The sequence below is a fragment of the Trachemys scripta genome, chromosome 2 (genome assembly GCF_013100865.1).
Source record: "Trachemys scripta elegans isolate TJP31775 chromosome 2, CAS_Tse_1.0, whole genome shotgun sequence".
Lineage (NCBI taxonomy): Eukaryota > Metazoa > Chordata > Testudines > Emydidae > Trachemys > Trachemys scripta.
This window is the reverse complement of record NC_048299.1, coordinates 279479050-279506664: the sequence shown is the minus strand read 5'-3', so window position 1 is coordinate 279506664 and position 27615 is coordinate 279479050. Positions and strand designations below refer to the sequence as shown.

General features: G+C 43.9%; 1 protein-coding gene across 1 annotated transcript in view; it reads right to left on the bottom strand.

The window, feature by feature from the left end:
* Positions 1-27402, bottom strand: part of ARHGAP39 (Rho GTPase activating protein 39) — a 210074-nt gene extending 182672 nt beyond the window's left edge. Inside the window, exon 1 of the mRNA XM_034763742.1 lies at positions 27331-27402. The gene's annotated coding sequence lies outside the window, so the exon portion shown is untranslated. The remainder of the gene's footprint in view (positions 1-27330) is intronic.
* Positions 27403-27615: the final 213 nt, after the last annotated feature.

Sequence of the window (27615 nt, the reverse complement as noted above, 5' to 3'; positions counted from 1 at the left end):
AGTCAGTGGCAACTGCACTACTGGGCACCTCTGAAAATTACTGGCAGCCAGAGTCACATTGAGCCAGTGACAGAGTGGGTGATGGAACCTCGACATCCTGTCTCCCATCATCCAGATTCTACAAGGCTTAACGGCTGTCTTCATGGGTGCTTGACAGTTTGTGCCAGCAATCATGACCTCTCTGGATTGGACATTCCCTGGCATTCCCTAAAACTTCAGAGAAGGATTGACTGAATAATTCAGACCAAAGATAGATGTTGAGGTCACCTGAGACTCCAGGTCCCTGATTTTCTTTTTTATTTCCCTACTTACTCCCCTAACTACAAACCGGCTTAGTGTATCTGGCTCACAAATGTTTTGATTGAATTAATATTGGCAGTAAATGATTTTGATCAATGCCAGCCCCTGAGATTTGTAATCTGTAATTCCCTACCCGCTTTCATGAGAGGGGAAAGGGACTGTACCCTCCACAGGAAAGAGGCTGACTCATTCGGTGCTGTGTATATATATTATATAATTTTATACTGCTTTTGCCCATTGATACCAGCAACTCTCAATTAAAGAAACATTATCAAGTCACTTAGACTCCAAACGTGTCCTACGGTACCGTTCCTGGGAAATGGCAATGGAACAGAAACCGTTTTCCAATCACCTGATGCTACATGACCTAGACTGCAGCACTGCTAATTATTCCTTTCAGAGATCTCACTGTGCATCGAAAAGTATCCATGTAAAATCATAAAGCAAGAAGCAGCGTGGTGTCGCGCAGCAAGACAAGGAGAGCTGAGCGGCAGGCACAGACAAGTGCAGCCGCAGACTTTTACAGCTCTTTTCTGGGGTAGAATCGCTCTCCTTTTCTTTCTTTTTTTTTTGAATATGGAATTTACTTAACCAAGCAGAAAAAGCGTCCAGAAAAAGTTAGAATTCCAGGTTATTGCAAGGGACTGAGCCCTGATTTTTCACAGTGATGGTCTGAAATAGCGGTAATTGAAGTTGTCTTGAAATTTGAATGTGAGAAAAAATGGAGGATGATAGCCATAATGGCTCCCTTTGCACCACTGAGGCAGTGGAAGCCATCTGTAAGTCCCCAGCGGGCTCCTAGGCTTCCTCCCTGCTGATTATGGTGCAGGAGTGTGCTGGGGGCGAAGACATGTAAAAAGAGGAAGAGAGGCTGGAGCTAGGGTGATCAGACTGCAAGTGTGAAAAATCGGGTCGGGGTGGGGGATAATAGGAGCCTATATAAGAAAAAGACCCCAAAATCGGGACTGTCCCTATAAAATCGGGACATCTGGTCACCCTAGCTGGAGCACACTGCACACCAGCTATCCCTAGCTGGTATATAGTTCCTTGGAATTCAAAGCCAGCTGATGCAAGTTGGACCAGCCCCTAATGATTATGTGAAACCATACGGCTTAAGGTCTATGTTCTTGCAAAGACAACAGTATCTGAACCTCCTCTTTCATAGATTCATAGATTCTAGGACTGGAAGGGACCTCGAGAGGTCATCGAGTCCAGTCCCCTGCCCGCATGGCAGGACCAAATACTGTCTAGACCATCCCTGATAGACATTTATCTAACCTACTCTGAAATATCTCCAGAGATGGAGATTCCACAACCTCCCTAGGCAATTTATTCCAGTGTTTAACCACCCTGACAGTTAGGAACTTTTTCCTAATGTCCAACCTAGACCTCCCTTGCTGCAGTTTAAGCCCATTGGTTCTTGTTCTATCCTTAGAGGCTAAGATGAACAAGTTTTCTCCCTCCTCCTTATACACCCTTTTAGATACCTGAAAACTGCTATCATGTCCCCTCTCAGTCTTCTCTTTTCCAAACTAAACAAACCCAGTTCTTTCATCCTTCCTTCATAGGTCATGTTCTCTAGACCTTTAATCATTCTTGTTGCTCTTCTCTGGACCCTCTCCAATTTCTCCACATCTTTCTTGAAATGTGGTGCCCAGAACTGGACACAATACTCCAGCTGAGGCCTAACCAGAGCAGAGTAGAGCGGAAGAATGACTTCTTGTGTCTTGCTCACAACACACCTGTTAATGCATCCCAGAATCATGTTTGCTTTTTTTGCAACAACATCACACTGTTGACTCATATTTAGCTTGTGGTCCACTATAACCCCTAGATCCCTTTCTGCCGTACTCCTTCCTAGACAGTCTCTTCCCATTCTGTATGTGTGACCCTGATTTTTTCTTCCTAAGTGGAGCACTTTGCATTTGTCTTTGTTAAACTTCATCCTGTTTAACTCAGACCATTTCTCTGAGTTAAACAGGACAGAGCACCAGTGTATGGTAGCGACAATGCCCAACCCCTAATCACACAAACCCACCTGTGTGTTGGTTTGCACTATAGGTTTTATTGCAAAAGGGCTCCAGCTGAAAAGCTCCCCACTGACCACAGGGTGTCTGTATGCCCGGGGTAGAGGCAATTTCTTACTAAATTCCCAGCCATTTAAGGCTTTACAGGGCAACACCAACATCTTACATTCGTCCCCAATGCCAACAGGCAGCCAATGAAGGTCATGCAGTATTCCATCGTGATCCAAGCAGCCAGGCCATTACTAGAAGTAACAGGTGGGCACATCTCTGCAGATGATCACATACTGTGAAAGGTTGTTTTTTCTAAATACCTGCATCTTGAATCACCTCTTTCTATTGGAAACAAAATTAAGCCTCTCCATCTTGGCCTATATCCTATGAATTGGTGGGGGAAAGCAGTGTAGCAAGACATCTCCTTGCACACGGATTATTCAACACCAGCTCTTTGGGTCTCAGACAGGAAAAAAGCCCTTCACTGTGTCGGCTCCTATTTTCTCTTTTCACAGCATGCAGCCTTCACCCGTCACCTTGAAACCCCCAAAAAGAATAGCTGGTGGGGATCGTGCTGCTTTGTGGAGAACCACTGGAGTGCAGAGCCACATGCGCACACAGGAGCAGAGGGCAGACAGCAATTTTCTCAGTGGTTTTCCAGGCAATGCATAATGGATGCTAAATGGTTCCCTGCACATGGGACCACATTAAATCTTCCACCTGCCTCACGTGGGGGCCAGGTAATGCAGACTGCACTGGTCCCAGACAGGAGCCAGGCATTTTAAATGAAGCCAGGTGGAAGCATCCTTAATTCCTGGATCCGTGGCCTGTATTAATATTTCATACAGCAGCATACATCTGGCAACGCTGAGTCTGAAAAAAAAATCCCTGTGAACTAGACTGCAGACCGGCACATCAAATGAGTTGGCAAAGATACAGCTTTAAATCAGAATATTAAACAACGTCAACTAATAAACCTGAAAGCTCCATCATACTATCCCAGATTATTGCTAAACACTAGAATGTATTGCCGCAGACTAAATTTAATTTTCTACCCATAAACGCAATACTATGAAAGGCCTTTTTGTAACTAATTCACTGCAGCCACCATTCTCAAGGGCAGGCGAGTTACTTTAATAAAGAAAAAATGATTCTGCTTCACAGAAGAATAAGCCTCTTAACCACTCAGGACCAAATCCTTGTCCCACTGAAGCAGGAGTTTTACCATTCAATTGTACAGGAGCAGAATTTGGCAGTAATGGAGCAAACAACGAGGGGAAAATCCCACATAGCTCTGATTTAATTCGAGTTTGTAAAGCACTTACCAAGAAAACTGCAATGTAAGTGCTAAGCGTGGTAACAAACTTGTGGCAACCTAAAAACGTCACCATTGTCATCATGCCTGACCTCAGAGCAAGAGTAACCTTTTGGGATAGACCCCTAACCCTCCAGCTCCAGAAGAACAGGCCCTGTCCACGTGACAAAGGAGAATCTCCTCTAGCTGTTTGTGGTATAGATTTATAACAATTGAGCAGTACTGATTTTGCCTTATCCCGAGACACATGTGCTAGTTAATTAATTAGCTCCTTAGGCTACTTCCAGTCAGATCGACAGTGCTTTAGATACCCCAGTGATACTCTCCAGCACACAAATGCTTTCAAACAGGGCAGAGATCTACAGCTGTGCTCCCACTTACCCAGACATAAGGAAAACTGCTTTACTCTCTCTCTCTCTCTCTCTCTCACACACACACACACACACACACACAGGCAACAGGAGATATTGTGTAAGGCCTGGAAGTCAGGCTACCTACATGCTATCCCTCTCTCATTGACATGCTCTGTGACCTTGGAAGCACTGCAGCCTCGATGTGCCTCCATGTCTCCCTCGCAGGGAGTTACGGTAACTTTCTTCACATGGCGAGCTCTCAGAGTTTCAAAGTATTATTGTTACCTCAGACTTTGCAAAAAGTCTATCAGTTTTCTTTATTTTGGGGCATCAGTCGTGACTCCATAGTTCAGGTTGAATGTAGGTTTCCATTCTCCATAGTTCAGGCTCCATGTAGGTTTCCATTCTCCATAGGTTTGACTGGAGAAATCAATTTGCCTGTAAGTTTGCATAATTTAAATGGACTAAAAAGTTCTATTTATTTTAAAAGCACCTAGATGCTAAGTGTCACTTTAAAAAACACTGGTCCCACTGGTATCTTTTTAATGGCTTTGGAAAGTTAAAGGTTAGCGAGTTATATGCTAGGTAATCAAAAATGTCAAGTGTTTTGAAGATATCCCATGACATGAGGCCATGTTTTCTCAGCACATCAAGCAACAGAGAACTCTACATTTCACGGATATAGACATCTTCCCACAAAGAACAGTTTTTTCTATCTTTTCTAAAGAAAGATTTGAATACAGAGTCATTATGGATTGTATTCCCATTGCAGAAAGTTGAGGTGGATATATCTGTCGGGCATTTAAATATATTTATTTTTATTTCTACAGTAATAAAAAGGAGCTTTTCTCCTTACTGTTGTAGAAAAGGCAAATATCATTCTGGGATGTATTGAGAGGAGTGTTGTATTGTAATACACGGGAGATAATTGTTCCTCTCTACTCAGCACTGGTGAAACCTCACCTGGAGTACTGTGCCCAGTTTTGGGCACCACACTAAGAAAGATGTGAACAAATTGGAGAGAGTCCAAAGGAGAGCAACAAAAATATGAGGATTAGAAAACAAGATGTATGAGGAAAGGTTGAAAGAATTGGGCATGTTTAGTCTGAGTGGGGACATAGCCGTCTTCAAATATGTAAAGAGGACAGTGGATCAATCATTTGCCGTGTCCAGCGAGGGTAGGACAAGTAAACTGCTTAATCTGCAGCAAGGGAGATTTAGATTACATATTAGGGAAACCTTTCTAATGACAAGGATAGTTAGATACTGGAATGGATTGCTAAGGGAGGTTGTGGAATTCCTGTCACTGGAGGCTAAGAACAGGTTGGACAAATACTTGCTAAGGATGGTCTAGGCTGGGTATACTTAATCTTGCCTCACTGTATGTGTGGAGGGGTTGGGAGGTGACAGTCTGTACTCCTGTATTCACCCCTTGCACACTATTGTAATCGCCTTGTGAGGAATCATTTGAAGACTCATGATTTGCTGATCGTTATTGTCCTGGTAAAATGTATGGCAACATTGTATGTAAAAAGTATAAGATTCCACTGTATGGTGTTACTAAGGGCTTGTCTACACTGGCACTTTATAGCGCTGCAACTTTCTCCCTCGTGGAGATGGTTTTTATAGAGTGTGCCACGACTACACAAGCACTTCAACGTTGCCAATGAAGACGTGCCCTAAGACATGTTCCAAGTCTGGGGAGTGGCCAAAGCAGTTCCTCGGAGAGCAAGGACAAGCTGATGCCTCAGCCACGTGTACACAAGGTCAAATGGGCCATCACCTGTTAAATGGCCATTCTTTGGCGGGAAAGAGGGTGTGGGCGAAAAATCGACATTTTAGCAAAGAAACAGTATGGAGTTCTTGTCAACACAGACTTTGTCTCCTGCACCTCAGGTGGAGATGCCTCTCGAAGAAGGGAAAGGACTATAAGAAGGAAGGGCAGATGCCCCAAATGATCTCTCCCTTTCTCTGTCCATGGCACTCGTGACACCTGCAGAACAAAGGAAGCAACACTGGACCAGGGGAGGGATCCTGACTGAAGGACGTTCAGCCAATAGAGCTGCAGAAACATGTGATGAGAGAGACTTTCCTCTGAACTTACTCTAGTGGGTTAAGTTAGGCATTAGTCGCATTTTACTTTTATTTTTCTTGTAACCTATTCTGACTTGTATGCCTCATTACTTGTATTCACTTAACATTTCTCTCTTTGTAGTTAATTAACTTGTTTTATTGTTTTATCTAAACCAGTGGGTTTGAAGGGTTCAGGAAAACCCAATTTGGGATAGCAGGATTTGTGCATGACTGACTTTATATGAGCTAGTATTGTCCAGGGGAGAGCTGAGCAGTACAAGATGCACATTTCTGGGGAAAATCTGGGACTGGGAATTTGCTGGTGTCGCTCTGCAGTGTAATTCAAGTACGGCTGGTGGCAGCACTCTCACAATAGAACTGGGAGTAACTTACATGCTGGAGGCTGTGTGAAGAGACCAGGAGTGGCAGCTACTACAGCAAAGCAGTGTAAAAGGCACCCCAGGCTACAGACCTGAGGTGATACAGCTGTTCAGCAGCCCAGATTGTACCCTGGGTACGTCACGGGGGGCACGGCGCAGGTTGGACTAGATGACTTCTTGAGGTCCCGTCCAGTCCTACATTTCTGTGATTTTATAGTTCTAGGCACTCCGATTCATTTACAAAACCAAAAGAATTGTGGTGTATTGTTTATGGTTTCCACACAATAGCATCTTTTAACACAGTGAACTGGGAGTTGCATTTAATTGCCAATGGCATTGGGAGGGTTAAAACCCCCCACAAAACTACCTATATTATGTTTTAAATTTAAGTGATTTATAACAAACCAAGGTTATTATTTTCAAGTAAGGAGTATTTCATTGCTATGAAAAAATAGATTTTTGTCATTCGCAAGAAATTATTGTGCTTACACTCCACATATTTACTGGTCCACTTACCTGTTGCTCACATGAGGAGACACTAAGCCTGACTGATCTTACAGTACACAAGAAGAGAACAAGAACAGAAGAACGGCCATACTGGGTCAGACCAAAGGTCCGTTTAGCTCAGTATCCTGACTTCTGACAGCGGCCAATGCCAGGTGCCCCAGAGGGAATGAACAGAACAGGTAATCATCAAGTGATCCATCCCCTGTCGCTCATTCCCAGCTTCTGGCAAACAGAGACTAGGGACACCATCCCTGCCCATCCTGGCTAATAGCCATTGATAGACCTATCCTTCATGAATCTATCTAGGTTTTTTTTTGAACCCTGTTGTAGTCTCGGCCTTCAAAACATCCTCTGGCAAGGAGTTCCGCAGGTTGGCTGTGCGTTGTGTGAAAAAATACTTCCTTTTGTTTGTTTTGAACCTGCTGCCTATTAATTTAATTTGGTGACCTCTAGTTCTTGTGTTATGAGAAGGAGTAAACAGCACTTCCTTATTTACTTTATCCACACCAGTCATGATTTTATAGACCTCTATCATATCCCTCCTTAGTTGTCTTTTTTCCAAGCTCAAAAGTCCCAGTCTTATTAATCTCTCTTCATACAGAAGCCGTTCCATACCCCTAATAGTTTTTGTTGCCCTTTTCTGAACCTTTTCCAATATATCTTTTTTTGAGATGGGGTGACCAGATCTGCACACAGTATTCAAGATGTGGGCGTACCATGGATTTATATAGAAGCAATATGAGGTTTCTGTTTTATTATCTATTGCTTTCTTAATGATTCCCAACACTCTGTTCGCTTTTTTGACTGCTGCTGCACATTGAGCGGATGTTCTCAGAGAACTATCCACAATGACTCCAAGATCTCTTTCTTGAGTGGTAACAGCTAATTTAGACCTCATCATTTCATATGTATAGTTGGGTTTACATTTTCCAATGTGCATTACTTTGCATTTATCCTCCAGTCATTGGTACAGAAGCTGATTTAAATGAGAGGTTACAGACTACAGTTTGTAGTCCTACAATTTCACATTTGAGTTCCTTCAGAACTCTTGGGTGAAAACCATCTGGTCCTGGTGACTTATTACTGTTTAGTTTATCAATTTGTTCCAAAACCACCTCTAATGACATCTCAATCTGGGGCAGCTCCTCAGATTTGTCACCTAAAAAGAATGGCTCAGGTTTGGGAATCTCTCTCACATCCTTCACCGTGAAGACTGATGCAAAGAATTCATTTAGTTTCTCCACAATGGCCTTATCATCTTTGAGTGCTCCTTTAGTATCTCGATCATCCAGTGGTCCCACTGGCTGTTTAGCAGGCTTCCTGCTTCTGATATACTTAAAAAAAATTGCTATTACTATTAGCTATTATTAGTTCAGATTCTAGCTAGCCTGAACATTGCAGTGATCCCAATGAGGCAAAGTGGAGGAAAAGTTTTTATAGAGATGTCCTCCGTTTTGAGCCCACAGAGTTGTCTTTTTCTAAAATTTTGCAAACTGGGATTTTTGCATCAAATCACTGTCACTCACATTTTATTCAAAAATCTATCTTTGTCCAAGCAAGTTTTCTAAAAACGACAGATTTGCCCAGAAGGTGTAATATGACTGGGAGTCATCAGATGGTATGGCAACAAATAGCCTGTTAGGTTCTATTTAGCTGAATACATGGGCAGTTAGCTCTTGGAGATATTTTTGCTAGTTATAGTGGGAGGGAGAGGGCGGGAAGGGAAGGAGTGGAAGAGGGTTTGGAAGCTGAACTTACACCAGTAAAACTGGTTTCCTACTTAACTCTGACTGGATGAAATTCACTGGTGTGCAAGAGAGCCGGAACAAACCGTAGAAACTACTTAAGCTCTCAGAATAGAATTTAAGGTCCTGCCTGGGTCTAATGTAGATTCCTTGACACAGGGGTGAATTTCACTTCTCTAACTAAAATAATTGCTTAGTGCCGAGCTGTTACTTACGCATTATACCCCATGCGGTCAAGCAAAAGTATTACAGTGTCAAAATTACAGAAAACACAATTTCAGAATGAAAACTGGCTGATATTTAAGTGACACCCGCTCCAAAATGTGACAAGCTGCACCATTTTCATGAGAAGTGAAAGCCTCAAATTCTTAGGCTGTCAAATTGATCTTCTCCGGCCCGTGTTATGCAGGTGTCAAACTAGATCATCACTAGGGCTCCTTCTAGCTTTAAGATCTATGAACAGTCTCTTGAGCATTTCACGTATTCCTAGCCCCAATAATGCTACTTCCAGTAACTCCAAAGGAAGCTGCCTCCACATTATTTCCTGTCAGCAACAATAGAACTGATTGAGGAAAAAGTAAAAATGACCAAAATCTTTAAAAAAAAAAAAATTCCCCACAATTTGCGATTTGGTCATTACATTTCCAGCCAGCTCTAGTGACAGTCCACACCCCGGGCAATGGAGCGAGGAGCACCATAAACTCCAGATTCACTGCTGAGATGATGGAAGACTACTCCATCCTCTGAAGTACAATGACTGTTTCTGAACACTACGGGTGCATATACACGGCACAAAAAACCCACCATGGCAGCAAGCCTCAGAACCCAGGTCTACAGACTCTGCCTCCCAGGGTTCACGCTATGGCATAAACAATCACCGTGTAGACATTCCTGCTTGGGCTGCAGAGCCCAACTGGGAACATCGCCATTGCTATGTTTAGCGCTGTGGCATCAGCCTGCAAGCCCAAGTCTGTAGACTCGAGCCCTGGGACTTGCTGCTACAGGTCTGGTTTGGGCAGGGGGTTTGCAGTGTAGACGTGCCCTTAATCTATGATGGGTAGCACAAGTTTGACAGGGCAGGGACCCACAGTTGATTCCATCCTGCCTAGGATACTAAGAGAAACACAGCAGAACTTGAGGGCACAGGATTATCTTGCAAGGATTACAATCAATGAGTGCTGGAATGAAAGACCATGGATGGCTGAAGAATGGCAGATTTCCAGCTAATGGTCTATAAAGCAGAGAAGCTGCTGAAGGACAGAGTTAACCTTAATTAATGCATAATGCCACAAAGGTCAGTGTTAACTTGAGTTACTTGCCACATACAACCTGCAGCTCATAGAACTGGCGACCTCTCCTAATCCTGTCAAGCCTCAAACTAAGCAGGGACGGGCCATGCTAATGCTTGGAATGACCGTTTCCAATGGGACCCAGGCACTATCGGCAGTAGTAGCGCTGGGGACTGAATACACCACCCAGTCTGGAGCTAGGGTCTGCTGTGCCAGTGGGTGGGTGACAAGGTTGGAGTTATTACAGCAGATGAACAAAAATGCATTGCTTATCTGGAGGATCTCCGTGTGCTCTAAAAATACTGAGCATAACATGCTCCTGGGAGGTGGGTCAGGGTTAGTCTCCCTTCTTAGATGGGAAACTGAGGCAACAAAGATGATGTCACCTGCCCAAGGAGACAAGGATTCAGTGGCACAGCCAGGAACAGAATTCAGGAGCCCTGACTCAATCCCCAGCTCTAGCCACTACCCCCCACCCCCAATGAACCTCATTTGTGTTTATTACACAACCTTAATTCCACTTATTTCTGCAACCACATTGAAGATAGGCTGGCTGATCTAGAATTCTGGGGGCTCTCTTTATTCCTCTTTCTAAAAATAGGTCTTATGATAGAGGCCTGGAGAAGGGCAGAGACCTCAACTGTCTACCCTGACTTCTTGATGATAGTCATTAATGGTTCTGAGATTACTTGAGAAACTAGCTGAAGCACTCTAGGGTGAATTTCATCAGGCCCTGCTGACTTAAATACATCTAATTTACCTAAATATTCTTTAACCTGTTCTTTCCCTATTCTGTCTTGTGTTCCTTCTCCCTTCTTGTTGATATTAACAGTTCAACATCTGATCACAGTCAACTTTTTTTAGTGAAAACTGGGGCAATAGGCATTAAACATCTTAGCCTTCTTGGTGCTGACCGTTATTAGCTCCCCTTCCCCGCCAAGTAGTGGACCTACACTTGCCCATGTATTTATAGAACCTGTTCTTATAGATTTATGTCCCTTGCTGTAACTCATTTTGTGCCTTAGCCTTTCTGATTTTTCATAAATTCATAGATTCCAAAGCCAGAAGGGAACATAGTGATCAATTAGGGTGATCTTCTGTATAACAGACCAGAGAACTTCCCTAAATATAATTCCTTACACAGATATGTTAGAAAAACAGCTGATCTGGATTTAAAAATTGTCAGTGATGGAGTATCCACCATCACCCTTGGTGAACTGTTCCAATAGTTAATTATCCTCACTGTTAAAAATTTACACCTTATTTCCAGTCTGAATGTGTCTAACTTCAACTTCCAGCCATTGGATCATGTTATCTCTCTGCATGCTAGATTGACAAGCTCATTAGCAAAATTTTGCTTCTCATGTAGGTTTTCATATTAGGGCTGTCAAGCGATTAAAAAAATTAATAGTGATTAATCGCACAATTAATTGCACTGTTAATCAATAATAGAATACCATTTACTTAAAGATTTTTGGATGTTTTCTGCATTTTCAAATATATTGATTTCAATTACAACACAGAATACAAAGTGTACAGTGCTCACTTTATATTTATTTTTGATTACAAATAATTGCACTGTAAAAAAACAAAATAAATAGTGTTTTTCAGTTCACCTAATACAAGTACTGTAGTATAATCTCTATCATGAAAGTTGAACTTACAAATGTAGAATTATATGCAAAAAAAAAATAACTGCATTCAAAAATAAAACAATATAAAACTTTAGAGCCTACAAATCCACTCAGTCCTACTCTTCTTGTTCAGCCAATCGCTCAGACAAACACGCTTGTTTACATTTGCAGGAGATAATGCTGCCTGCTTTGTTTTTACAATGTCACCCGAAAGTGAGAACAGGCGTTCTCATGGCACTTTGTAACCAGCGTTGCAAGATATTTATGTACCAGATGTGGTAAAGATTCATATGTCCCTTCATGCTTCGGCCACCGTTTCAGAGAACATGCGTCCATGCTGATGATGGGTTCTGCTCGATAACACTCCAAAGCAGTGCGGACCAACGCATGTTCATTTTCATCATCTGTGTCAGATCCCACCAACAGAAGGTTGATTTTCTTTTTTGGTGGTTCGGGTTCTGTAGTTTCCGCATCGAAGTGTTGCTCTTTTAAGACTTCTGAAAGCATGCTCCATGCCTCGTCCCTCTCAGATTTTGGAAGGCACTTTCGATTCTTAAATCTTGGGTCGAGTGCTGTAGCTATCTTTAGAAATCTCACATTGGTACCTTCTTTGCGTTTTGTCAAATCTGCAGTGAAAGTGTTCTTAAAATGAACAACATGCTGGGTCATCATCCGAGACTGCTATAACATGAAATATATGGCAGAATGCAGGTAAAATATAGAGCGGAAGAAAATACATTTCTCCTCCCAAGGAGTTCAGTCACAAATTTAAATAACACATTATTTGTTTAACCAGCATCATCAGCATGGAAGCATGGCCTCTGGAATGATGGCTGAAGCATGAAGGGGCATACGAATATTAAGCATATCTGGCACGTAAATACCTTGCAATGCCGGCTACAAAAGTGCCTGTTCTCACTTTCAGGTGACATTATAAATAAGAATAAGGCACCATTATCTTCCGTAAATATAAACAAGCTTTTTTGTCTGAGTGATTGGTTGAATAAGAAGTAGGACTGAGTGGACTTGTAGGCTCTAAAGTTTTACCTTAGATATTTTTTTTTTTGAGTGCAGTTATGTAACAAAAAAAATCTACATTTGTAAGTTGCACTTTCACGATAAAGAGATTGCACTACAGTACTTGTATGAGGTGAATTGAAAAATACTATTTCCTTTTATCATTTTTACAGTGCAAATATTTGTAATAAAAAATAATATAAAGTGAGCACTGTACAGTTTGTATTGAAATCAATATATTTTAAAATGTAGAAAAACATCCAAAAATATGTAATAAATTTCAATAGGTATTCTATTGTTTAACAGTGCGATTAAAACTGTGATTAATCACGATTAATTTTTTAAATCACAATTAAATTTTTTGAGTTAATTGCGTGAGTTAACTGCAATTAATCGACAGCCCTACTTTATATACTAATCAAGTCACCCCAAAACCTTCCTTATTAAGCTAAATAGAGTGAGCTACTTGAGTCATCACTATAAATCACGTTTTCTAATCCTTTACTCATTCCCATGGCTCTTCTCTGAACACTCTCCAATTTATCAACATCCTTCTTCAATTGTGGGCACCAGAACTGGACACAGGATTCCAGCAGTTGCTGCACCATTTCCAAAACAGAGGTAAAATAACCTCTCTACTCCTAATTCAAGATTCTCTTGTTAATGCTTCCCGGGATCACATTAGCCCTTTTGGTTGCAGTATCGCACTGGGAGCTCATGTTCAGCTGATTATCCACCATCACAGGCAAATCTTTTTCAATGTCACTGCTTCACAGGATAGAGTCCTTCATCCTATAAATATGACCTGTGTTCTTTGTTCCTAGATTTATATGTTTACATTTAGCCCTATTTAAATACAGTGTTTGCTTGCACCCAGCTTGCCAAGTGACCCAAATTGCTCTGTATCAGACATGTCCTCTGCACTATTTACTACTCACCCAATTTTTGCGTCATCCGCAAAATTGATCAGTGATGATTTTATGTTTTCTTCCAGGTCATTGATAAAAAAACGTTAGTCTAGGACCAAGAACCAATCTTCGGGATGGATGATAGTTTCCCATTTACTGTTACATTGAGACGCATCAGTTAACCAGTTTTAATCCATTTAATGTGTGCATGTTAATTTTATACCATTCAAGGGTTTTTTTTAAATCAAAATGTCACGCTGTACCAAGTCATACACCTCACAGAAGTCTATTATGTCAATACTGTTACCTTTATCAACCAAACTTGTGACCTCATTCGAAAAAGATATTGAGTTAGTTTGATAGGATCTGTTTTCTATAAGCCCATGCTGCTTGGCATTAGTTATATTACCCTCCTTTGATTCTTTATTAATTGAGACCCGTATCAGCTGTTCCATGATCTTGCCCAGAGTCGATATCAGACTGGCAGGCCTACAATTACCCAAGTCATCCCATTTACCCTTTTTAAATAATAGCACAACAAGAGCTTTCTTCCAGTCTTCTGGAACTTCCCCAGCATTCCAAGACTTATTGAAAATCAACATTAACGATGCAGCAAGCTCCTCAGCCAGCTCTTTTAAAACTCTTGGATACAAGTTATCGGAACCTTCTGATTTCAAAATGTCTGACTTTAATAGCTGCGGTTCACTATCCTCCTGAGACATTAGTGAAATGGAAAGAGTACTATCATTATCACATGAATACCTCTGGTTTTTTCCCCAAATACAGAATAGAAATATTTATTGAACACTTCTGCTTTTTCTGCATTATTATTGATAATTCTACCATTTCCATCTAGTAATGGACAAATACCACTGTTAGGATTCTTTTTGTTCCTAATATACACTTTAAAAAAAATCTCCTTATAGTCCTTAACTCTGCAGGCCATACATTTCTTCTCTTGTCCCTTCGCTTCCCTTATTAATTTTCTACAATTCCTATCTTCTGATTTATATTAATTACTAACAACTTCTCCTTTCTTCCATTTGTTGTATATAATTATATATATTTAATTTTATAGTTGCCTTCATGTCCCCTCTAAATCAGGTCAGTTTTTTAACCAGTATGGCCTTCTTCCTAAATTGGGGCTTTTGGGGCATTTAGTACAGTGTTCTTAACCAATTCCCAATTATCATTCATACTCTTCTGATTAAATTCTTCCTCCCAGCTGACTTGGCTCAGTTATTTTCAGCCTTGTGAAATTGATCCTTTTAAAACACCAAGTATATAAATTACTGGTCTGTTTTTAAATTCTTTTTGCACACTGTAAGTGTGACTAAGTTATGATCACTTGTACATAACATATTAATATTTAGTTCTGTGATCAGTTCCTTTATCTGTCAAGAAGAGGTCTACTATAGACTTGTCCTGTGTTGGATGCAACACTTTGCAACTAGATAATTTTCTAATATTTAGAAATTAGAAGGATGTTTTAGTATCGGCAGCATGATACCTGCAGCATATGTCACTCAAGTCTCACATGATCACAGGGGGTTGGGGTTTTTTATATGTTTGAACTATTATTTTATACTCATCCTTCACAATTTGTCCATGTTTTCACTTTTTGAAGGATTCTTTTTGGATTTTCATGTCATTAAAGAGCTCCAGATGCAACATATTGGCTTCTTACAATTCTTCCTATATTTCCATCACATCAGCATAGTTTGCTCTTGTGCCTTAAATATTGCATCTAAAAACTGCCAGCTCTCCTGAACAGCTTTTCCCTTAGATTTTCTTCCCATGCGACCTTACCTTCTAGCGGAGTTTGTTCAAGTTTGCTTTTCTGAAGTCTATCATCCATATTCATAGACCAGGCTCTATGGTGGTTTTTAGTAGTGGATAAATGCCTAACTAGGATGAACCCAACAAACTTAAATTCCTCTTGTGAGCTAAGGCCCTGGAGTTCAGAGATGAAAGGCTAGATTATTACTCTCCCACCTCCCAGGCCACCTAAATCAAAGGGTCCTGGATTCTACTCCAGACAGTTGGATGAATTTGGGAAAGTGATTTGACCACTACATAATTTGCAGACAGACTAATTCAACAGCTCTGAGAGGTGTAATCTGCTTTGTTCACTCAATGGTATGTTGATACTAAAGTCTAACAACTTTCTAAGGGCTTGAACTTCAAAAGATAGAGGTATGTAATTACAGGTATCCTGATTTGTGTGCAAAGAGTTAACTGTGCATCCTGTTGGCCATTTGCACATCTTGCTGAAGATCAGGTCATAATGGCAACACGTGTCTATTTATGCTAAAGGGATTATCAGCAAAACATCCACTTCTTTGGTTATTCCATAAACTCAGATCTAAATTTCATAGCAGCAGGATATTAAACATCATGGCATTTAGGTATTAGGAATTTTACCTGAATATGAAATTAATTAGTCTCAGCCTGGGGATGAGAGTGGCATTTTGAAGTTTTATTAAAACAAGGATGCAACTAACCATAAGGCCAACTGAGAGTCAGACACATTAAGAGACGAATAAAAAAAAAAAAAAAAAAAAAAAAACTTAGCACAACAGTGTAGAACCAAACGGCCTGAATGCAGAGAATTCTCCCTACACAAACAGCATTTTGTTTTCATTTACATGAGAATGAAGCCACTGCCCCAAAGTTGAAACACCCACATTTTCCTGTCAGATAATCAAATTTGAAGTTTTAGCTGCCCATAGACAAGAGATCAGATTTTTTTCTCCCCAGACTTTTTGCTATACAGTAAGATTAAAATCACAGAATCACAAGCTGGAGCCGGAGCTGGAAATGGCCTATAAGTAGGTCTCTCCAAACAGTATGTTTTCCAATTCCAGTTATAAATGTCCCAAGCAACGAAGCTTCCATCACTCTGAAGATTATTCCATAGCTGCATAGACTGAGAACAACAATGACAAACCTGTCAAACCTTCTCTTCAATTTCTTAGTCACACACATGGATTTTTAATCCTCCTGTAATCTTGCCTCTCAGGACTCAACTTGCATTAAACCCAAGCCTGTTCATTATTTCTGAAGAAACCAGACAACAGATTCGCCTTTAAGTTTTTAAGCATCGGGGAGGAAAACACTTATTACGAGAACATCTTGAGAGCCAGTCATAAATTGCAAAGTCAGTGTAGTAAGGAGGTGGATGAACCAAACAGCTGGTGGGTAGAGAGTGTCAAGTTCTGGACTCTACCACATGCAAGACAACTGGACTAGTCAATGAGATGTTCTCGCAGGCAGGTGCGCTGGCAGCCGACAGCAGGGTTAACAAATGCTTGGGATACGTGCGTCTTTGGCATAGTTTAGTATTGGAAGTCACAGACTATGCACCCCTTAAAACAATGCCTGTTGTGAACTGCAGCTCCAAGCTGTCAAAGATTGCAGCCGCTCTCAGGCTCAAGAAGGGGTCAAGCAAAGTATGCTCTGCATTGAAGGAATGCACAAGTGGAGCCAATACTGCTCAGCCTTTTGGACACTCAGATGGTGGTGAGGACCATACACCACTGCATAAGCTTTAGTGTGAGGGGAGAGAAGATCAGAGAGACAGCACCACATGGGTTTGCCAAGCCCCTGCCCTCCATTCCTTTGGCAGTGTGTTACCACACTACCGAGTGGAAGACCAGCTGGCAGATATAGTGTCTTAGTCTGTATCATGAAAACTCCCTACACCTTGATCCCAGGGGCTGTGACAGCTACGGGGTGGAACCATGAGCCTCTGTTTCTTCTTTGCTCCCTGCATAGAGAGGACTCCCTGAACTGGCTTCCACTACCCCACCCTCTCACCCTTTCCAGCCCGCTCCAGTGGGAACTGAACTCACAGCCACAGCCACATGGAAGCATCCTAGCCCTTGGCACCACAGCATTATCTGCTCCATGCAGAGATATAAGAAGAGGTTGGCAGCACAAGATTAGCAGCAGTGTTATTCCCATAGGCCAGCCACTAAGCATGCCCAGAGACCTGCGCTAACAGCAGGGAGGTCAGCTGGCACACATCCCTTTAGGCGGCAGTAACACTTCCTGGTGGCAAGGGACTTGGCAAACTGGTGATGTCCTGAGGACACAAGCAGCATCACAGCGAAGTGAGAAGAGTTCTGCTAGAAGCTGGTAAACTTTTCATCCACAACTCAACGTTCTCTCAGCTCCACTCTTCTGAGCTGGTAGAAAGGTGTATGCTGAGCTTCCTAAGCAATCGTGAGGCTGGCAGTCCGCAGAGACAGCGTTGTCTGTTGGCCAGAGACAGGGATAATGTCAGGACTCCTGGAATCTATCCCCAACTCACTGTCCACACTTTTATACTTCTCTATTCTAACCATCGCCCATGAAGTGATATCACAACACTAACTACAATGGAATGAAATTGAAAAGGGAGCATTTCGGCAAGGAAATCTCCCTTACCATGGGATGGACCGGCCATTGAAAGAGAACGGCTGCAGCCCCATCGCTTGGGACATCTATAAGCTAGTTTGGGTAGAACATGCTGCAAGGAACCATCCTGCAATTGGTCCTGAAGAATGAGCTGGAAGAGCTAGGTGGTCCGATTGGCCTTTTCCTTGGATTCGATCCATATTTAAGATGGAGGCCAAGAACCAAGAGTGTATTCACTCTGAGTTATACAACGGTAACACAGAGCCCCCAGCCCAGACTAGTCCCCTTGAGAGTCTATTTAAAATTACACTGGCTACGCTTAAGTAAGCAGACACCTCGATTACGCCCAGAACAGAATTGCCTACATAATGGAACGAGGGTTCTGTTTTAAGGTCAAGTTCTTTTGTTCCCGGGAAATTCCCAGGAGAGTAATATCTCAGCTTCCCGGGACGCCCTGGTGGACACACTATGACATCCACTGCATCCGTATCTGCTTCCTACGATGCACACGGCCTCCCATAGATTGCAGGATTCTGGGTTGTAATTGCCGAGCTCAGCCCTGGAGGTTTAACACTTTCCTTACAGCCACAGACAAATCCATAGCACACCCGATGCAGTGTTGAATCACGGCCAATAAGAAACCAGAAGAGAGGCAGCTGTTTATTAAGACAGAAGATGAATTCAGTACAGGAGCAGGTGAGCTGGGGCATTCTGATCTAGACAGATGAGTTCTAGCGTGTTTTAAAAAGACTCCACTCCCTACCAGTCAATCAAGGGAGCACAATGGAAGTATTACATCAGACCAATACATCAGCTTAATGTATAGGGCTAGCTGTTTCTCAGATCTGATTAACCCTTCCTTGACAAATCTGCCCCACAGATGTACAAGGAATTCATCCCTTTGGACTGTTACAGGGCCCGGAAGAGAAGAATGCTCTCCTGGCCTCTGGGATCACCTAAAGATCCAGGCTCGAGGGGCCACGACAAGCTGCTTTATGTTCAACCCAGTACGAATAAAATCAGTTCAAGACAAGGCTGATTACTGCACTTGGCCATCTTGCCGAGCATTAAGATGCAAGGGCTCTCCTACAAATGCCATCTAGACACGGAGTGAGACATCATCCCCTTAATGACACCCACTAATCATAATTTGCTGTATTAGAACGCCACCCTCCTAGCAAATTGTCAGAGGGCTGTGCTGATCTGTTCCACCGCGAAGGCAGAGAGGGCCAGCCAGCTCCCTTCACATTCTTTCCAAGGATCCCGCTGCAGGGAACTGCGGTAGGCTTGTGTCAGGAAGCTACACATCTAGGATGCCACATGGGTGGGGAAGTTGCTGAGACAGGACAGGGGCTGCCACTATCACTCCCCAACAGGCTAGTCTTAGACCATGGAGTTTATGCTCAATCCCTGGGGGGTACTAATTTCTATCTCATCAAGTGACTGGCTGCTTTTGAATCTTGAAGGTGGCCTAGAATCCTTTGTGCAAACTGTCACGACACCCTGGTTTGGAGCACACCTGCAAAGGATTCTGGGAATGGTGTGCCCACTGCAGAGAACGGACACCATTCAGAGGAAGGGGTGTCTCAGGCAGGGGACACCAGGTGGGTTGTTGAGCTAGGTGGAAGAAGGAAGCAGTGATTTGTTGGGGGCTGTGATCCCTCTTTGTCAAGGTTCTCAGCATGCCTAGGGTTGTCTCTGGCAGTGCACTACATGACTCTCATAGCAGATAGCTTTGAAGCCTCAGACTCGTCCACACATGCTAGTCTGAAGTAAAGGACAAGGGGAATGAGAGCACAGTGCATGGCAAACGGGGTTGCAGTGGGGGCATTTAACTGCACACCCTGAAGAATGGCAGGTGGAGAGTGGCACTTTCAAATTGGCAATCTACAGCCCTCTGCCCTCCTCCATGCATCCTCTTCCCAGAAAACTGCAGCAGCTACATTCAGAAAAGCAAGGCAAGGTAGACCCAGGGGAAAGCTAGGATGCCTTCACTATGTATAGGGCCCTACCAAATTCATGGTCCATTTTGGTCAATTTCACGGTCAGAGGATTTAAAAAATCATAAATTTTGTGATTTCACCTATTGAAATCTGAAATTTCCTAGTGTTGTAATTGTAGGGGTCGTGACCCAAAAAGGCGTTGTGGTGGGGTCGCAAGGGCATTGTGGGGGGGTGGGCGCTGTGGTACTGCTACCCTTACTTCTGCACCGCTGCTGGCGGCGACGCTGCCTTCAGAGCGGGGCAGCTGAAAAGTGGCAGCTGCTGGCCGGGAGCCCAGCTCTGAAGGCAGAGCCGCCGTCAGCAGCAGCAGCGCAGAAGTAAGGATGGCATGGTATGGAATTGCCACCCTTCTGTGCTGCTGCCTTCAGACCTGGGCCCTCAGTCAACAGTTGCCACTCTCCAGCCACCCAGCTCTGAAGGCAGCATCCAAAAGTAAGGGTGGCATGGTATGGTATTGCCTCTCCCACTTCTGCGCTGCTGCTGGCGGGGCACTGCCTTCTAAGCTGGGCACTCGGCCAACAGCCACCGCTCTCCCTCATTTCTTAACTCTGCCCAAGCCACAAAGCTGGCCCACTCCACATGGCCTCCCTCTCAGGAGTCCTGGAACCCATGACCAGGCTTCCTCCCTCTCCACTAATTCTCTTCAAACACTTCTTCCCCAAGACCTGCAACCCCCATTCTTCCCTTCTCCGCTATGGGGCACGTGCATGAAAGCACTCGCCTGGGCGTGTGCACACAAAGGCGTAAGGAAATGACAAAGGAGAGAGAACAAAAATATTAGGCCAATGCCAGCCTCCAAGATACATCAGCTACTGCAGCAAGAGCACAGCCTCATTGGCATGACATGTCCCTTTGTCCCCGTTCCCAAGCTGCAGTCTGTCCACATACATCCTACCTCTTCATTTACCTTGCAAGCTCTTCAGGGCAAGAACCTTGTCTTATTTATCTGTGCATTGCCAAGATATATAATGCTAATGCAGGTTAATGCTAATGCACCATTTATAGTGCTAATGCAGGACTTGGGAGGGTTGGGGGGAGGAGTTGCCTCATGCTCCCCCACTCTCAATATTCCATGTCTTAGCCCCCCCCCCCCCCCCCCAGCACTACTCCTGCCCTGCAGATAATGCTTTGTTTTGGCTCTATTCGGATACTAAATCCCTGCCCTACAGTAACTGCTCAGGAGTGTTTTATGAATGGATGCTGCCTAGAATTTGCAAGCTGCTGAATATAATAAGGTGGCTACTCTGAGGCTGAATGATTGTGGGGGCAGCTTTGATGAAAGCGCAGGCAGCAAATGCATGGCACTCCTGCACCGTGGAGAGCTCAGTTGCAGTGCAGGAGGGAATTCTGCAAGCCAGGCAGCGACATGCCTACCTCAAGCTGGGGCAGGATTTAGCCTTTAAACCTTTATCTATCCTTGCTCTGGTCCATTTCAGTCACGCGCTCAATGTCTGTGTGAGCATGCTGGAAAGTCAGGGGGAAGATCAGGGAGATCTTCGGATCGTCCCCAACCACTCTCAAAACAAACCCCCTTTCTCCGGCCAAGCGACTGCTGCACATGGACCCCCATCTGATGATTAGTCTAAGCGTGACATGAAGCACTGTCTCCTCACCAGGGCCCGAACCCACTGCCTCCTGACACAGCCCAGGAAGGTGACTTCTGAGCTGGCTCTGTGTTGCCAGGCTGTGCCCAAGCACAACAGCCATTTTGTGTCATGATTCTGTGGGTTCTGCTCACCTTCCTGTGCTCCCAGCAGTGCTCTAGGCCAGAGTTCTCTCCTTGTGTCCTTATAGCCCATGTATTTCCTTTCACAGTGCAGCACCTTGCCCAAGATTTTCAGCTATGCCTAGCGAGTCTGACTGCTTCCATTTTGGGGGAGCCCAAGCTGAGACACCTTAAATCCAAGAGGGGGGGTGATTTCATAAAGCACCAACCACCTGCCCCTGAAAATCAAGCCCTTTACATGTGTCAATTTGGGCACACAAAAATCACTAGGATCAGCTGGAAGTCCAGGCCCTAACTTTCACCCTTGGTGCCAAGAGAATGGTTTGCACAGAAGCCAAAGCCCACATAGCTACACCTTAATGGGGGGTTAGCCATACCCTCAAAAGAAGCTCCCACTTTTATTATAGGAGCTCTTCTCTCCTGACTGCACACAGAGACCCACGCGTAAAGGACATCTCTGCCTGGTTCCTGAAGAAAATAATCCACTCTTAGCTAATTAAACAAGCGGGGGGCTTGAAGCGGCTAATTAGCTTCCCATCTGGCACAGATTTGGGGGAGGTAGGGGTAATCTGTGTTTTACAGCCAATAAAGCCGAGAGGGGAAAGAAATGGAAGTCTCTCTCTCCAGCAAAGCTTGTGCTAAGGCAAACAGCCCGTGTGTGCTAACCACAGCGAAATTTCATCCTTTAATTGCTTGGTTGCTGGAAAAGGCCCCGCATGAAAGGAAGAGAAAACACAGGCAGCTGTTGCAAGATGTGTTGCTGGCGTGCATAAGGCAGACAAGGCACTGTACATGCTAGCAGTAAGGCTACACAGACCTCCTGACTGGTGGGAGGGGGGCAATCGCCCACATGCAGATGGAGTTGCTGTCACTGAGAGAACCTACATTTTCTCTTCTATCTTATTGGAGCTTGTATCCAGTGTGATAATCCAGCTGGCAGAGGGTCAGAATTGATCAGCATCAAATCACTGTCCTGCTTGCTCTGTCCTGTTTACAGAAATAGCTGCTCACAAAACAAATCACAGACTCTCAGTTACCTCTCTAGCCTTGTTTGGCTTTGCTCAGTCACTCACCTGGATGCATACTGAATGAGTATTCCCACTGCTACCTGCAAACTAAACGAGTGACCATGTGGTCTAATGGGCCAGGCACCCCGGAGTTTAATACCAGCTGGAACAATGATACAGAACTTGGGCAAATCACTTCCCCTGTTAGTTTCCTCACCTGCAAAATGGGCATGCAACTTACTCAGCTCCCGGAGGAAGGCTCTGAGGAATGGTTGTTATTAGGCTGGTCAAGCTCACCCACCACCTTCACATACAGCGCTTTGCAGGTGTATATAAGAGAACACAGGCTATAGAATCATAGAATATCAGGGTTGGAAGGGACCTCAGGAGGTCATCTAGTCCAACGCCCTGCTCAAAGCAGGACCAATCCCCAACTAAATCATCCCAGCCAGGGCTTTGTCAAGCCAGAATGTTAAGGTCATTCAATGGTATAGGGTTACAATAAAAAAAGTCATTGCCATTTGTGTTAGGAAGTCTGATCTCTTACTTATAGGAAGTTTGTTTTTCATCCCACAGTCCAAACGGAGATTAATTTTGACAGGCCAGATAGTCAGTGTAAATGAATTCCTCTTGTGAGATCAATGGGCAGCAGGTTTAAAACAAATACAAGGAAGTTCTTCTTCACGCAGTGCACAGTCAACCTGTGGAACTCCTTGCCTGAGGAGGTTGTGAAGGCTAGGACTATAACAGCGTTTAAAAGAGAACTGGATAAATTCATGGTGGTTAAGTCCATTAATGGCTATTAGCCAGGATGCGTAAGGAATGGTGTCCCTAGCCTCTGTTTGTCAGAGGGTGGAGATGGATGGCAGGAGAGAGATCACTTGATCATTGCCTGTTAGGTCCACTCCCTCTGGGGCACCTGGCATTGGCCACTGTCAGTAGACAGGATACTGGCCTACATGGACCTTTGGTCTGACCCAGTACGGCCGTTCTTATGTTATGTTCTTAATGCAAACGAAACTAAGGGCTGGTCCACACTAACCCCCCACTTCGAACTAAGATACGCAACTTCAGCTACGTTATTCACGTAGCTGAAGTCGAACTATCTTAGTTCAAACTTACTGCGGGTTCACACGCGGCAGGCAGGCTCCCCCGTCGACTCCGTGTACTCCTCTCGCCGAGCAGGCGTACCGGCGTCGACGGCGAGCACTTCCGGGATCGACTTATCGCGTCTAGACAAGACGCGATAAATCGATCCCAGAAGATTGACTGCTTACCGCCGGACCTGGAGGTAAGTATAGACCTACCCTAAGTTACAGGACTAGCAAAGTAGACAGCTGAAAGGAGATATTTATAGCTGGCTATGCAGGCTGAAAGTTACAAACTCAGCCTCTGCAGGCTTCTGACCCAGCTCTCACCACCACATCAGCCCTGCCAACAGCCATCAAATCACACAAGCAAGAATCTCTTCAACGGGAAGATTTTGACTATTAATCACGTCAGAATGGATGAGTCACTAACCAGGCACCATGCTGGTCTAAGGGTAGCTTCATGCAGGGAGCTCCAGCTCATCTTAAACTGAGGCCAAATTACAGCAGAGCACCTGAGGCTGCCTATCATAGTGACCAGTATTGTCTCTGTTTCCTTGTGCTTCTCCTGTTGCCTCTTGTCTTATACTTAGATTGTAGTTTGCAGCGTATAGCTGTGTTAGCCCCAGGACAGAAAAGAGACAAGGTGGGTGAAGAACTCTCTTTTATTGCACCTTTTCTGTTGGTGAAAGAGACGTGCTTTCAAGCTCACACAGAGCTCTTCTTCAGACCTTTCCCAGACCTGAAGAACAGCTCCATGTGTGCTTGAAAGCACGTCTTTTCACCAGCAGAAGTTGGCCCAATAAAATATATCACCTCACCCCCCTTGTCTCACTTACATTGTAAGGCATTTGGAGCAGGCACTGTCTGTCTGTCCTGTGTTTGTACAGTGCCTAGCACAACGGGGTCTGGTTCATGACTGAAGCTCCCAGGGGATACCACAATACAAATCATAAATAAGAATAAATAGTAATAATCTATGCTTTTCCCAGAGCACCACTTGGACCCCTAAAGATAAGGCACTGCTGTGATGAGCCCTGGCCCCAGTTGAAATCTTAAGCTGTCCAAAGTGGATGTAGGGTGGAGAGAATATCAGTCAGCCTCTACACATGTTACAGAACAAATGTTGCTGAAGAATCATAGACGACCCTTCCACACAGTCCTGGAGACTCAAAATGCCAAATATTTGGCAGGAAATGAGTGTACTCTGTTACTCAATGGTATTCCTCCAGCAGGGCAGGTAGCATTTTAAGGCTCTGAAACTAACTGGGGGAAACTGAAACAGTGGGTCGGAAATAAAAACTGAAGTGATTGCAACTGGTGCAAGAACCTGTCCTTAATTTCTGGAGCCTACAGATGTCCCATTCGGAGCTCACACACTGTGAATGTTAATCAAGGCTCAGAGGAACACTGAACTGAACAATCCTTGAAGCTCATATCCAAGCTGGAAATCTGATACCCACTGACCAACAGCGCTAATATCCTTAAGAGATACATTAATGTAAGCATGATGCTCTGGAGACAGTCAGACAGCACATCAGTGCTCAATCCCACCTTCCTGTGAACTGCAAGGTTGTGACTGAAATCAGGCAGGCTGCTTGCGCCCTCTAGACAGCGAGTCCGTGTGAGAGAGGCCTCAGGTTTGATATTAGATAAAACGACTCCATTAGAGGAAACTAATGTCCAAGTATTATTTTCTGGATTACTTTGGACTCTGCCAGTCAGGAAGAGAAAATCCTACCATCCCCAATTTGGATAGACAGCTCTAGAGAACAGACTGGGACAGACCACTCTGGCCTTGTCTACACTAGGAGGGGAAGTGCTGCAGTAAGCCATTGCTTAGAACACCTTGAACTTTCACTATGTGTACAAACACCATCTATCCACATGCAATGACCACGTAGAGCATTTCACAAGTCAGCTTGTAATGGAAGTATGTGGCTTAGCTGAACGCATGTAGTCTTCAACAGCTTCTGCCTAGAACAACCAGGAAGCCATCAATGCTACAACTGTAGTGATTTAGCCATACCTCCCAACTCCATCTCCTAATGCAGTGCATTGTGTTTGGAGGACAAACAATGCACTGATTCAACCATAGTTCTAAGGTGCACTGTGTGCAGAAGTGCTAGACACTCTTACCATGGGTTGTCTCTACTTAGAGATATGATTGACGTTATGCATTGTTATCTTCCCTTCCTCCAGGTGAAGCCTCCAACTCCTCTGCCTGTAGAGATTGAGGAGGCCTGGTGGCAGAAGATCTGTGCCTGAAACCAACTGAACTTTCTGACGAGACAGACAACCCAGATAAACAAACACCTACAGCCCCAAACAAAACCTCAGAAAGCCAACAAAAACCGGCCCCGTGGTGATGGCATGGCAGATCCTGGCAAGCTGCAGGCTCACTGAGAAGGCAGCAGCGACTGACAGAGCTCCAGGCTGCTGGAGTCTGCATAATTCCTGAAATGGGTCCCCATTTTCCTCTTGATGTGAGAGTCCCATTAGTCTTACAGGGCTTTGTGAGCAGCAAGCAGAGAATATGGAGGTGGGGTTTTCCCCCTCTGCTTTTTTAATATCGAGTTTTACCATTAATGAGAGATCTAAGCAAATACTGATAATTTCTTATACAAAATCCCAATGTAAGCAGTTGAACATATTTCAAACGACAAGATTACAGCATAGAAGAAACAGACCGGCAGCCTTCTGTCTGAAGTACAATGTTTATAACCTCTGAAATGCACACAGAATAATCACTCCCATAAATGAATATTTGCTACTGTCTTATCCAGCCCATGCTCAGCAGGAAAGAAATCAAACACACTGGTGAGGCAGTGGGGTCTAGAGCAGGGGTAGGGAACCTATGGCACGTGTGCCGAAGGCGGCACGTGAGCTGATTTTCAGTGGGGGCTCTGCATTTTAATTTAATTTTAAATGAAGCTTCTTAAACATTTTAAAACCCTTATTTACTTTACAGACAACAATAGTTTAGTTCTATATTATAGATGTATAGAAAGGGACCTTCTAAAAACGTTAACGTGTATGACTGGCACGTGAAACCTTAACTCAGAGTGAATCAATGAAGACTCGGCACCCCACTTCTGAGAGGTTGCCGACCCCTGGTCTAAAGGATTGAGAACAAGGAAACTCCTACATTCCATTCCCAGCCCAGTCACCAAACTGCCTCCAGTCCAGGGCTCCAAATGCCCTGCTCTAACCATTGTTATCATGTTTATTATGCTAGTGCCTAAGGTCCAACCCAGACCAAGCCCACACTGTGGTAGGTACTATACAAACACAGTCGTGAACAATTCCTGTCCCAAAGAGCTTCCACTCTAAGTAACCAGGAGACAACATTCTCATCCTTACATTAGGGAGCCAAAGTTTACAAAGGAAGATCAAAAGAAATAAAGAGAGAAGGCGTTCAATACCTCCTGCTACATGAAGTTTGCTTTCCCCACACAGACACACTCACAAATAGCGTCCCCAATCCCACACACAATATGGCAGTGTTTACATTTCAGTCATTCTCAGAAGACAAAGCCCCATTACTGTAGATAAATTCCAGCTACCTGTAGTGGAGAAGTTGACCTTCTGCATTGTAATCCCGGTATATTTCATATTCTTTCTCAAACACTCCGGGAGGTGAAGAACTGCAACATAGGAATGGGGAAGAAGGAAGTTACCAAGGACAGCAATTTGCATCAATATTTTAGCTTGCGGGTGACAGGGATGTACCCACACCCGCATTCCCCGATACTGTCCTCCAACCCCACCAGCCTGGGGACCACACTCAGATTTCTTATCTCTCAGGTGGCTCAGTTACCATCATTTAGCCATCCATGGACTGTAATAGA